Genomic DNA, 13763 nt, shown 5'->3' on the forward strand with positions numbered 1-13763 from the left:
TCAGTCACACAGAGACAGCAAGAGACAACTCACTCACACAGAGACAGCTCAGCACTCACACAGAGACAGTAAGAGAGTTTACTCACAGAGACAGCTCACTCACACAGAGACAGCCCCTGGCTGGGGGTGAGGGGGGCACAGAGTGTAACAATGTATCAGGCAGCAGCTACAATGTGTCCGCAGGGTGAGAGGCTGGAGCCCCCGGTCTGGGCCCGGTCACTGCCCCCCGACTACACCCCAGCCCCAGGCAGCGGCTCCCAGCATATGTCCCTGGCCGGGCATCATCATCTCTGCCCCCCGGGGAGGGGTCTGCGGGCATGGGGCTGGCACCGGCGGGAGGGGGCAGGAAGGAGTCCCCGGGAGTCGCTGCGATTCTATCCTGACCCCGATTCTCCTGCGTCAGAGAGGAAACTGCGATTATCCCACCTCCCCGCTACTCCTGCTGCACAGCTCCCTCTGCTTCCTGTGTGTGTCACACTACACTACACTACACAATACTATACACACACACAGCTACTCCTGTTGCACAGCTCCCTCTGCTTCCTGTGTGTGTCACACTACACTACACTATACTATACACACACAGCTACTCCTGCTGCACAGCTACCTCTGCTTCCTGTGTGTGTCACACTACACTACACTATACACTACACTATACACACACACACACACACACAGCTACTCCTGCTGCACAGCTCCCTCTGCTTCCTGTGTGTGTCACACTACTACACTATACACACACACACAGCTACTCCTGTTGCACAGCTCCCTCTGCTTCCTGTGTGTGTCACACTACACTACACTATACTATACACACACAGCTACTCCTGCTGCACAGCTCCCTCTGCTTCCTGTGTGTGTCACACTACACTATACACTACACTATACACACACACACACACACAGCTACTCCTGCTGCACAGCTCCCTCTGCTTCCTGTGTGTGTCACACTACTACACTATACACACACAACTACTCCTGCTGCTGCACAGCTCCCTCTGCTTCCTGTGTGTGTCACACTACACTACACACACATCTACTCCTGCTGCACAGCTCCCTCTGCTTCCTGTGTGTGTCACACTACACTACACTACACTATACACACACACCTACTCCTGCTGCACAGCTCCCTCTGCTTCCTGTGTGTGTCACACTACACTACACTATACACACAACTACTCCTGCACAGCTCCCTCTGCTTCCTGTGTGTGTCACACTACACTACACTACACTACACACACATCTACTCCTGCTGCACAGCTCCCTCTGCTTCCTGTGTGTGTCACACTACACTATACACACACACACACCTACTCCTGCTGCACAGCTCCCTCTGCTTCCTGTGTGTGTCACACTACACTACACACACTATACACACACAGCTACTCCTGCTGCTGCACAGCTCCCTCTGCTTCCTGTGTGTGTCACACTACACTACACACACTATACACACACAGCTACTCCTGCTGCATAGCTCCCTCTGCTTCCTGTGTGTGTCACACTACACTACACTATACACACACACACCTACTCCTGCTGCACAGCTCCCTCTGCTTCCTGTGTGTGTCACACTACACTACACACACTATACACACACAGCTACTCCTGCTGCTGCACAGCTCCCTCTGCTTCCTGTGTGTGTCACACTACACTACACACACTATACATACACAGCTACTGCTGCTGCACAGCTCCCTCTGCTTCCTGTGTGTGTCACACTACACTACACTACACACACTATACACACACAGCTACTCCTGATGCTGCACAGCTCCCTCTGCTTCCTGTGTGTGTCACACTACACTACACACACTATACACACACAGCTCCCTCTGCTTCCTGTGTGTGTCACACTACAATACACACACTATACACACACAGCTACTCCTGCTGCTGCACAGTTCCCTCTGCTTCCTGTGTGTGTCACACTACACTATACACACTATACACACAGTACTCCTGCACAGCTCCCTCTGCTTCCTGTGTGTGTCACACTACTACACTACACTATACACACACAACTACTCCTGCTGCTGCACAGCTCCTCTGCTTCCTGTGTGTGTCACACTACACCACACTACACTACACGGAATCGGTACATCTGTCAGAATGAACTTAGGTCTACAGTCCTTAGGTCGACCCCACTAGGTCGACTGGCAGGAAGGTCGACATGACTTAAGGTCGACATGGACCAAGGTCGACATAACTTAAGGTCGAATTTGCATAAATGTCGACATGAGGAAGGTCGACTGGTCATAAGGTCGATGGGTTTTTCACTGTTTTTTTTTTATCCGAATGTCGACACAGTCGACATGGACACAGTTGGCAATGAAAATCGGACCCTCGCTTCGCTCGCCACAGCTTTAATAACCTCCTCCACGCCCTAGTGGATGGTAGGGCATGAAATACCGCCTGTCGGCACATGTCGGCTCAAAAAACAGTGAAAAACCCCATGTCGACCTTATGACCAGTCGACCTTCCTCACGTCGACCTTTATGCAAATTCGACCTTAAGACCATGTCGACCTTAAGTCAGGTCGACCTTCCTGCCAGTCGACCTAGTGGGGTCGACCTAATGACTGTAGACCTAAGTTCATTCTAATAGATGACCGCTTCCGTGTCACACTACACTATACTATACACACACAACTACTCCTGCTGCTGCACAGACCCCTCTCCTTCCTGTGTGTGTCTCACACTACTCACACTATACACAAACACTATACACACACAGCTACTCCTGCTGCACAGCTCCTCTGCTTCCTGTGTGTGTGTCACACTACACTACACTACACTTTACACACACAGCTACTCCTGCTGCTGCACAGATCCCTCTCCTTCCTGTGTGTGTGGTACACTACTACACTACCCTATACACACACAAATACTCCTGCTGCACAGCTCCCTCTGCTTCCTGTGTATGTCACACTACCACACTACACTACACACACACCTGCTGCTGCACAGCTCCCTCTGCTTCCTGTGTGTGTCACACTACTACACTACAACACACACACACACTACAACACACACACACACACCTACTCCTGCTGCTGCACAGCTCCCTCTGCTTCCTGTGTGTCACACTACACTACACACACACACACACTATACACACACAGCTAATCCTGCTGCACAGCTCCTCTGCTTCCTGTGTGTCACACTACACCACACTACACACACACACTATACACACACAGCTACTCCTGCTGCACAGCTCCTCTGCTTCCTGTGTGTGTCACACTACACTACACTATACACACACAGCTACTCCTGCTGCTGCACAGACCCCTCTCCTTCCTGTGTGTGTGTCACACTACACTATACACACACACAGCTACTCCTGCTGTACAGCTCCTCTGCTTCCTGTGTGTGTCACACTACACGACACTACACTATACACACATAGATACTCCTGCTGCTGCACAGCTCCCTCTGCTTCCTGTGAGTGTCACACTACCACACTACAATATACACACATATATCTACTCCCGCTGCTGCACAGCTCCCTCTCCTTCCTGTGTGTCACACTACACACACACAACTACTCCTGCTGCTGCACAGCTCGCTCTCTTTCCTGTGTGTGTCACCCTACACTACACTATACACACACCGCTACTCCTGCACAACTACCTCTCCTTCCTGTGTGTGTCACACTACACTATATTATACACACACAGCTACTCTTGCACTACTCCCTCTCCTTCCTGTGTGTGTCACACTACTACACACCACACACAACTACTCCTGCACATCTCCCTCTCCTTCCTGTGTGTCACACTACTACACTACACACACAGCTACTCCTACTGCTGCACAGCTCCCTCTCCTTCCTGTGTGTGTCACACTATACTATACACACACAGCTACTCTTGCACTGCTCCCTCTCCTTCCTGTGTGTGTCACCCTACACTACACTATACACACACACACACCGCTACTCGTGCACAGCTCCCTCTCCTTGTGTGTCACACTACTACATGCAGTACACACATACAGCTACTACTGCACAACTCCCTCTCCTTCCCATGTGTCACACTCCTGTGTTTCACACTATTACACACCACACACACACACACAGCTACTCCTGCACAGCTCCCTCTCCTTCCTGTGTGTCACACTACTACACATACACACACACACCTGGTAAAAAAGAAAAGAAAGTGGCGCTGTTGTGATGAAAGATCATACAATATTTAATAACAGTTTAAAAACATGACATACATGACACAATAATAAATGAAAAATGTATAAAAAATTGGTGATTTAAGAAAAAAATCTGGACCGGAGGCTGAAATTTGTAGGACCAATGGATGATATGTAATGGTGAAATAAGGGGTACAGCTGGTGAGTAAAGTGTGGGTGCCCACTGGGCTAATAGTTACCACTTGTAATTATGGATTGTCCAATCCCGAGTGCAATTATTTGTAGAGATGTCCTCAGATGAATGCAACAGTACGACCACTTAAGTGGGACCCATTGATGTTATAGGCTGGATGTTAGAGCCATGGGTGACTTGCGACGCTAGAGGTTGCGATCTCAGGGAGGTATTGGGCAGGTGTCCTCAAGGTTGGTGGGGTCTGTGAGGCCAAGTGTTCAATGTTGGAGAACAAGGGTGTCCAACCTTGATTCCTGCTAGTGGTAAGGGCCAACAGAGTGGCCTCTATGTATGAGGAGTGGGCGACCACGGTCACTCAAGGGTCCAATTGGAGGAAATCAAATGTGAATCAGCAGGTCCGGTCCAAGATAAACTTCTGACGCGTTTCACTGCTTGGAGGGGTGCAGCTTTGATAAAGCTGCACCCTCCAAGCAGAGAAACGCGTCTGGGCTGAGTAAGAGGCGACTGGGCGTGCCTTGGAGGTGGAGGTGGGGGTGAGTGGGAGGTGACTGGCTGTTCTTTGGTGTCTGGGGGTTGACTGGGCGTTCCTCGGCAGTGGGGTGTCTGAAGGGTGACTGGGCATTCCTTGGCAGTGTAGTGGCTGGAGGGTGACTGGGAGTTCGTTGGCAGTGACTGGGAGGTTACAGGACGTTCCTTATCAATGAGATGTCGGGAGGGTGACTGGGTATTAGATGGTAGTGAGGATGGAGGAGGGTGACTGAGCATTCCTTGGCAATGAGGTGGTTGTAAGGTGACTGGGAGTTCCTTGGCGGTGAGGTAGGTTGAGGGTGACTGGGAGTTCCTTGGTGGTGAGGTAGGTCAAGGGTGACTGTGAGTTCCTTTGCAATGAGGTGGGTGTAGGGCTGGGGTAGCCAACTCCAGTCATTGATGTCACGACCACCATGGCTGCTAACCGGTTCCCCTTTGCTGTGCCTAGCCTTAGGTCCCATATCAGCGTGTCTCCTGCCCTGGCGCTTACCTCCGCTGCTGTGCCCCATGCTGGTGGTGTGCATGCTCTCGCGCTGTCACCGTCTGGTGACAGTGGTGGTGTGTATTCCGGTGCCATGCAGGGTCTGGGTGGCGTCAGACATGAGCCGCCATGATGGGTCTGTGTCTGGTCAGCCTTCTGGCTGGAAACGCCGGCAGCAGCGCATCCACGCACAATCACCACCGGCTAGTTTCTGTCGCCTCCTCTGGCGGCGGCCATCTTTTGGGATCCAACCACCTATGCTGCGCAGCTCCATTCAGTGCTGTCAAACAGTGTCCAATCAGCACGCAGCTCACCCTTCAAATACTGACTTGCCGGGCAAGACCGGCAGTCAGTACAATGATGTCGATGCACTCACATCATTGAGCTCTCCTGGCTTTCTGTAGAACTTACTACAGTTCCTGCGCCTCCGGTGAAGTCATCCTCTATTCCTGCTGATCGTCTCCCTGCATACCTCACCATCACGGAACCTGCTGCCGCCTATACGGACTGGACAAGGTTAGCCCCCCAAAGGGGTATTATCTTTATCCTTATTCCTGACCGTCATTCTCTGTGAATATACTGGTTCTGCAGCCACGATCCTAATCAGCAAGATCATTTGGACTCCACCACCCAATCCTTATTCCAATCATCCAATCCTCATCCAATCATCCAATTTTCATCCAATCTTCATTCCAATCATCCAATCCTCATCCAATCATCCAATCTTCGTTCAATCATCCAATTCTTCATTCAATCATCCAATTCTTCAACCAATCTTCCAATTCTTCATTCAGTCATCCAAACCCAATTCAATCATCCAATTCTTCAACCAATCTTCCAATACTTCTTCCCAATTGTCAAGCATCATCAACCTCTGCAATAAGTATTGTATGTTATTGACTTTATCATCTCACAAACTACAGTATTACTATTGTGCCATTATTCATAACCTGTATCTTCATTAAATAAGGTTTATTTTATCTCATTGCTTCACTCCCTTCTGTCGTTAATGCAACAACCTTATATCAAAGCACCCAGCTTCCGTTACACTCCAGCTGGTGCTTCACGAAACGTGACACTTGAGAGCTACCAACAGTTAATGTTTTCCAGATCTCACAGAATCACAAGTGAAGTAATTAGCTCCACCTGTGAATCACTTATAATGTGTCAGCGAGTAATAAGCACCTGTGCAGCAGCTAGGTTGTCTGGAAAATATGAACTGTTGGTAGCTCTCGAGGACTGGAGTTGGCTACCACTTGTGTAGGGTGACTGTGAGTTCTTTGGTGGTGAGGTAAGTGGAGGGTGACAGGGAGTTCCTTGGCGGTGAGGAGGGTGGAGGGTGACTGTGCATTCCTTGGCGGTGAGGGGTGTAGGGTGACTGGGACTTCCTTGGTGGTGAGGTGGGAGGATGGCGACTGGGAGTTCCTTGGCGATGAGTGGGAGGTGACTGACTCGTCTATTGTAGAATATGTCACTTCTTTGCCTACAAGACCGCTGGGCTGCTTTCCCCTGGTAATTTCCAACAGAGTGGTGTCATGGGTAAATTCCTTGGGACAAAAATCTCTCGCAACCTCAGATGGGAGCCCAACATAACTTCCATTGTCAAAAAGGCCCAACAGCGGCTGTTCTTTCTGAGGCAACTGAAAAAATTCCGCAGGAGCTGCTGCAGCTCTTCTACACTGCTATCGTGGAGTCCGTTCTATGCTCCTCTATTACAATCTGGTATGGAGGGGCCAATGAAACTGACAAATGAAGCCTGCAGAGTGGTGAGGACAGCAGAGAAGATTATTGGGACGGACCTCCCCCCTGTAAGGGAACAATACTTAAGCAGGGTCAAGAAACGAGCTGGGAAGATCGTGGCGGACAAACTCCACCCTGGCCATAACTTGTTTGATATTCTCCCATCAGGTAGAGATTTCAGGTCCATCCCTGCCAAGTCATCTAGAACCGCAGAAAGCTTCTTCCCGACAGCTATTCTGCTATTGGACAATGTACTCTAAGATACTGCTCATCTAACACCTGACTGCTCTATCTGACCGTGCAAATCCTAACATGTGAATTGTCATTTGTATGCGCACCTGATGTATGTCCTATCATCCCTCTTGTACCATGCTTGAAGCTGCACTGTATCCACACAAATTCCTAGTATACAACAAGAGTATACATGGCCAATAAAGTGATTCTGATTCTGATGTGTGTTTCAGATGTGGTATGCTTCATAGCCTTGTCCTGACGACTGGTACAGGTTGATCTTAGTTCTTTCTGTCCAAAGAGTCCTGCTCCAGACCTAGCCTGGATGTTTTTTCAGGTAAGATCTAATCTGGCCTTTATTTTGGAGGTCTATGAATGGTTAGCACCTTGTGGTGGACCCTCTGTAGTTGCATTTGTGAAGTCTTCTCTTTATGGAAACTGTTGTCTTCTGTGGAGGTCCAGGTCCTGTAAATGCTTGCCGCTTTAAAAAAAAAGTCAAGTTCGGCCAGTATCCTGCGCCTCCAGAAAACTCGGACTCTGTTGCACTATGACGATTTTGCTGTTCCTGGAGACAATGTGGTTTATATATCCATTGCATAGACCTCTGCAGATTTTATTGAAGGGAGACAGAACTGTGCAATAGTCACCTTGTGTTTTTGCTTCCTCAAAGACTGTTATAATGTAGAAACACAGCGCCACCTACAGGCCAAAGATGAGCACTGCAGTGAATATGCTATTTGGAAGCCAGGTATTTGCCACATACTTTTATCTTGGGTCCAGTTAAGGCAGACTAGTTAGAACTGGCACTTTTGTAGATAATTATTGGTCTGGGTGGACTAATAATAATGCTGTTGTATTGACCTTCCATCTTCCACACTCTCCAGAACTTGGGAATCCTCAGAGGACATCAAGTAATCATCTGCTCCCAGCTGTGCAGGACCCTTTGCCTACTGGTAGCCTGGGCTCCTGGCTGAGCGGATCCACCAAGATAACCCATATAATGAACAGAGCAGACTCCGCACATATACTAAAGGTCAGGGTACATCACCTGTAGTAATACAGGACAACAGCAGACTGGCAGGCACAAACATGAGGGGATGATGGATAATAAAATGCAGCTGGATGGTTGTACCACTGACCAACGCGTTTCGCTGCCCCTGCTTGAAAAAGCTGCAGGGGCAGCGAAACGCGTTGGTCAGTGGTACACCCATCCAGCTTCATTTTATTATCCATCATCCCCTCAAGTTTGTGCCTGCCAGCACTATCTCTGAATTGGAATTTTCACTGGGACCACTTACACCCCTTGGAGTGCAGGATCCTAGGACAGGCATCACCATCTTTGTGGAGGAACGCCACCTCTGTAACACTGCCAAGCCAGGATCCCACATCCATAATTATCTGTGGAGTTCCGTCATATCAAAATAGTGGAGGCAATAAAGTGGCAGATCCACCTAATCTCACTGTTCACCCATTGCCTTGGGACTACTTTCCTTTTGGACCCAAAAGAGGACAGGACACAACTGGACATGAGGTGACTTTCTGGTAGATAACCCCATATACAAAACATTGCAGCACCAATTTCATGTATATCCATATTTTATTTATTATTATTTTCCTTTTTCTTAAAGCTATCTAGTTTAGTATGTGCACTGATACTATTATCTTTGGAGTATTTTTAATCTGAATAAATACCCATGTTTTAATCCATGGATAACTGATTAATACTGTATAGCGCAACCACCCAATTCTGCATCAAGTCTTCAGTGTCCACAGTATCCTCAATTCCAATCACATCCCCACTGTACAGACCACACATATCCTCCCCACGATTCGCGGCAACCCCACCCGCGACCCCCCCTCCAGTGATTCACGGCACCCCCCGCATCCCCCCTCCCGCGATTCGCGGCCCCCCTGTGCCCCCCTCCTGCGATTTGCGGACCCAAGCCCCCTCCTGCGATTCGCGGACCCCCCTCCTGCTATTCACGGCACCCCCCGCGGACCCTCTCCCACGATTTACGGCACCCCCGAACCCCCTCCCACAATTCGCCTCGCCCCCCTCCCGCTATTTGCAAACCCCCGCGACCCCCCCTCCTGCGATTCCTGCCCCCCTCCCGCAATTCTACCCCCCCTCCCAATATTCGTGCCCCCCCCCGGAATTTGCGGACCCCCTCCCGCAATTCACGGCACCCCCATGCCTCCCTCCCGCGATTCACGGACCCCCACAGCACCTCCCGCGCCCCCCTCCTGCGATTCACTACCCCCCATGACCCCCCCTTGCGATTCACACCCCTCCTCCCATGATTTGCAGACCCCCCTCACACGATTCACAGCACCCCCCCTCACAGCCCCCCACGACCCCCCTCCCGCGATTCATGACCCCCCCGCGCCCCCTTCCGCGATTCGTGGACCCCCGTGCCCCTCCTCCCATCATTCACGGCACCCCTGCGCCCCTCCCGCAATTCACGGACCCCCAGAACCCCCCCTCCCGCAATTCACTGACCCCCACAACTCCCCACCCGCAATTCACTGACCCCCCCTCCCACGAATCAAGGCCACCCTCGCGCCCCCTCCCGAGATTTGCAGAACCCCACCTCATCCCCCTGATAGCTGATCCCCGCATCCATCCCCTCTCCCGCTGACCCCCTTCCGGCAATTCCCCCCCAGCGGACCCCCCGCGACCGCATTTTACATACCCCTGTGAGAATGGGGGATCCTGTACCGCCACAAACAGGTCCCGCCCCTAGGTGGGAAATCCGGCCCTGGCTGCCACGCTGCAGGTTCCCCCACTGCCAGAAGTGACCCCACGGTCCTCTGCACCAGCGCCACAACTTTTATCAATGTCTTGCCCACATACCACTATTATACAGCCTCCTGCTCTCATACACCCCCTTACTCCCTCCCAGTGCAAGGAAACGCTCACCCACTGCCGGGAGCTGCATACTGTCCCCCACCCTCCTCCAGTTCTAGGGATGCCCATCGACCATCAATGATTTCAAATCATCGATGGTTTATGGCCGATGTTGAATACTTTTGCCATTGATGTGGGAGGACCAGATGGTTTCCCTACATCAATGGAAAAGGAGAACCGATCAAGTTTCAAATTTTTTTTAAGGTGCCGCATAGTTCCGCCCACCCACAACCCGGAACCCGAGTTCTGATTGACCCACGGCCTATTCCGTCAGATATAATGGATGACCATCAATAGCTACAACAATCTATGGTTATCCAAGTAATATGTTACTACTATCGATGGCAGGGTGCAAAATCGCCATCAATGCCAACCATCGATGGCATCTGCACCAATGCCCATTCCTACTCTGCAACAGCCAAAAACCTTTACTACACCTCATGCCCACACACCTCTATCACTGCCCTGCCTCCTGTTCTCCTGCCCCGTAACTTCCGCCAGTGGGGACCCGCTCACCCTGTGTTGCCCACATTCCCCTATCATGCTTTATCACCCAGCCTCCTGCTCTCATGCACCCTAACTCCCACCCAGTAGGAGGAGACACTGACTCAGGGCCACCATCCTGTACTGCCACACTGGACCCTCACCCACTGGCAGAAGCTGCACAGTATCTCCCACCCTCCCCTTTAGTCCCCCTTATGCCCACACACCCCTATCACTACCCAGCCTCCTGTTTTCCTGTGTCGTGACCTCCGCCAGTGGGGAGCCGCTGACTCAGAAACACCCTACTATACTATTGTGCACACACACACCTAAACAACACGCACACACAGTCCCCCCCCCCACACCCACAAATGTCACTGTACCATCCACACTATCAATGTACATCTTACTCTGTAACCGCTTTTTAATTAAACAAAACAATACACACCCCCTTCCACATCATATGCTCTCTATTTAACACATTTCACCTATAACTCAAGTTGCAATACAGGCATCTGTCATACAATTCTAACCATCTTTCTCATATACAAATGTTCACAAATTAAGGGGGCGCAGCCCCTCACGCCGGTGTGCCTGTAGGGGGCGATGAATCACCTAGTAGTCAAATATTTGGCTGCATGTACTGATGATACACATTGGGTCATTGTGTCAACCTAATTTAGGTCGACAGACCTTATGTTGACACCTGAACTAGGTGGATATGGCTAAGGGCCACAGGGTTGGAAGGTCGCCACAAGCATTAAGCCGACAATGGGAAGGTTGACAGTCAAAAGGTCGACATGAGTTTCGTTTTTTTTTTTTGTCCTGAATGTCACCAGCCCTCATGGACGGCTAGGTGTGTCACATCCCGTCACATGACCAGCTGCTCTCTCCATGCTTTGGGCGCGGTGTCTCGCTGCGCTCGGCCCACTGTTATATTCTCCCGTCACGGGGTGGTAGGGCATGATATACCGCCTGTCGGCCTAAAATAAAATGTGAAACACTCGTCAATTTTTTGACTGTTGACATACCCATTGTCGACCTAATGCTTAGGTCAACCTTCCGACCTATTATAGGTATCGACCCAGTGGCCTAGCCCGTACTGACGAGAAAGGAGATCGGTAACGACCCAGGGAGGCCATTGTCCGTACACACTGATCCATATGCGTGATCATACATATCATCTGCCTTTATCACATTGGGCGGTATTCAATGAAAATACCGGCGAAGTGCAGCGAATCCTGTTTAGGATTCGCTGCACATTCGCCACTGGTCGCCGCGTTCCGGAGCCTCACCGGCTCCGGTATGCAACGAGTCAGGGGCTCGCTGCCCCTGACCGGCGAATTTTTTGACACCAAATGTAAAAAACAAAACACTTTATTTTAAAAGTTCACATTCCACTTCACCATAAAAAGATAGCGATTGCTACTCGGTGAATCATGGCGAAAAAAACCTTGAAATGTATTCGCCATCTGGTCATTGAATAGGGTGATTCACCGTTTTAGTCAGAAATTCGCCTTACAGCACAAAATCGCCATAAAAACCTGGCGAATCAGCCTCATTGAATACCGCCCATTGTGTGCGCGGCCCGGGATAAAGGCAGGTGATATGTATGCTGTATCGCATTGTGTGCGCGGCCCGGGATAAAGGCAGATGATATGCGTGCTGTATCGCATTGTGTGCGCGGCCCGGGATAAAGGCAGATGATATGTATGCTGTATCGCATTGTGTGCGCGGCCCGGGATAAAGGCAGATGATATGTATGCTGTATCGCATTGTGCGCGCGGCCCGGGATAAAGGCAGATGATATGTGTGCTGTATCGCATTGTGCGCGCGGCCGGGGATAAAGGCAGATGATATGTGTGCTGTATCGCATTGTGCGCGCGGCCGGGGATAAAGGCAGATGATATGTATGCTGTATCGCATTGTGCGCGCGGCCGGGGATAAAGGCAGATGATATGTGTGCTGTATCGCATTGTGTGCGCGGCCGGGGATAAAGGCAGATGATATGTGTGCTGTATCGCATTGTGCGCGCGGCCCGGGATAAAGGCAGATGATATGTGTGCTGTATCGCATTGTGTGCGCGGCCGGGGATAAAGGCAGATGATATGTGTGCTGTATCGCATTGTGTGCCCGGGATAAAGGCAGATGATATGTGTGCTATATCACATTGTGTGCCCGGGATAAAGGCAGATGATATGTGTGCTGTATCGCATTGTGCGCGCGGCCCGGGATAAAGGCAGATGATATGTGTGCTGTATCGCATTGTGTGCGCGGCCCGGGATAAAGGCAGATGATATGTGTGCTGTATCGCATTGTGTGCCCGGGATAAAGGCAGATGATATGTGTGCTGTATCGCATTGTATGCCCGGGATAAAGGCAGGTGATATGTACGCTGTATCGCATTGTGCGCGCGGCCCGGGATAAAGGCAGATGATATGTACGCTGTATCGCATTGTGTGCCCGGGATAAAGGCAGATGATATGTGTGCTGTATCGCATTGTGTGCCCGGCCCGGGATAAAGGCAGATGATATGTACGCTGTATCGCATTGTGTGCGCGGCCCGGGATAAAGGCAGATGATATGTGTGCTGTATCGCATTGTGCGCGCGGCCCGGGATAAAGGCAGATGATATGTACGCTGTATCGCATTGTGTGCGCGGCCCGGGATAAAGGCAGATGATATGTGTGCTGTATCGCATTGTGTGCGCGGCCCGGGATAAAGGCAGATGATATGTATGCTGTATCGCATTGTGCGCGCGGCCCGGGATAAAGGCAGATGATATGTACGCTGTCACATTGTGTGCGCGGCCCGGGATGAAGGCAGATGATATGTATGCTGTATCGCAGGCATTCCCAACCACGGTCCTCAAGGTACACCAACAGAGCAGATTTTAGTGATATCCAGGATTCAGCACAGATGGTTTAATCAGAATCACTCAGGTACTAATTAAGTCACCTGTGCTCGTGGTTGGGAACGCCTGCTGTATCGGATTGTGTGCAAGCTGTAGGTGAAATGTTGCCTGTATCCAGCAGGTGGCGCTGCAGCATTTCA

General features: G+C 50.7%; 1 protein-coding gene across 2 annotated transcripts in view; it reads right to left on the minus strand.

Annotated features, from left to right (window-relative positions):
- INPPL1 (inositol polyphosphate phosphatase like 1) overlaps positions 1–466 on the minus strand; it is a 58594-nt gene extending 58128 nt beyond the window's left edge. Inside the window, exon 1 of one of the 2 annotated variants that reach the window (XM_083170546.1) lies at positions 104–466. The gene's annotated coding sequence lies outside the window, so the exon portion shown is untranslated. Of the gene's footprint in view, positions 1–86 lie in introns of both variants that reach the window. The other variant, XM_083170545.1, reaches the window with a different exon arrangement.
- Positions 467–13763: the final 13297 nt, after the last annotated feature.

The sequence above is a fragment of the Crinia signifera genome, chromosome 2 (genome assembly GCF_055691185.1).
Source record: "Crinia signifera chromosome 2, ASM5569118v1, whole genome shotgun sequence".
Classification (NCBI taxonomy): Eukaryota; Metazoa; Chordata; class Amphibia; order Anura; family Myobatrachidae; genus Crinia; species Crinia signifera.